Source organism: Sorex araneus, chromosome 5 (assembly GCF_027595985.1).
Source record: "Sorex araneus isolate mSorAra2 chromosome 5, mSorAra2.pri, whole genome shotgun sequence".
Classification (NCBI taxonomy): Eukaryota; Metazoa; Chordata; class Mammalia; order Eulipotyphla; family Soricidae; genus Sorex; species Sorex araneus.
Window position 1 is genome coordinate 74,837,385 of NC_073306.1, and position 1,229 is coordinate 74,838,613.

Genomic DNA, 1,229 nt, shown 5'->3' on the forward strand with positions numbered 1-1,229 from the left:
AAAATGAGAATGATAATAAAAAATGAAAGACATGTATGAATTTTTAAATTCATCATTGTGATCTTGAGCTCATAAAATAATTTTTAGAGTTCTAAAGGAATACTTTTATTGAATTCAAACACCCAAGGGTATTTGAGAAATTATTAACTATTAAAGTTTGAAAATTTCATCCACTCACCATAAAATGTGATGAATATGATGACAGGAGTGGTGATATAGAAAAAAATGGAACCTAAACCCATTCAACTCTATGATACTGTAAAATGATGTTAAATCCATTTAAAATAATAAAAAACTTAAAGGATGAAAAAAGATTGTCTTTTATACTGATACCTCACTTATATAGTGTCATACAAAAGTGTTTTCTAAGGCTAATGCTAATGTAATGCTAAAATGTCATCAAGAAGTTAAAATTGTTTACTGGAATAGTCAAAGAACAATATAGCAAGTCTTTGAGAAAAAATGGGCTTGGTTTTGGTAAACTGAGATTTATATTGATGTCACTATTATCATCAAAATTTTCTCATATACACCTATGTAAAACACAAGGTCATGCTTACTATAATGTATTAATATGGATGGTGCTCACAGCAAAATCAGTAAACAGATGTCAAACATACTTTTTGCTTAATTCAGTTCAATAAATCATACGGAAAAGAATGTATATTGATGTTTGCATTTTCACTTAAAAAGTCCTACTAGTATGGGGATGTGGCTCAAGTGGTAGAGAAATGCCTACATGAGACCCTCAGTTCCACATGCAGCACCACGTGGCTCCTGAGCCCACCAGACCTAAGCACTGATCAGCTTACCTGTGGCCCTCATTTTGCCTGTGATAGGCACGAGCACGTATAAACACACATACACACACACACACACACACACACGCATGCACACATGCATGCACGCACACACAGGCACGCACACGCACGCACATGCATACATATCATATCTATCTGTGGATTTTTCTTTCCAATACTGCACAGGATTACTGAAATCCTAGTTTTCAGATAATGAAAATTAAAAATAGTTTAAACAATCCTTATTTAGCACTAAAAGTCATAGCCAAAATAAGAGCCCTAGTAATAAATAAAATGACTTAAAGTATGTTGGTTGGGAAGAATAGGTTCACATTTTAAGTCAGACCAGGCTTGCCAGCGGACCTAAATTTACCAACAAAAAAGAACACAGAGTATGGAATCATCACCTGTCATGGTGCCAAAGAATTT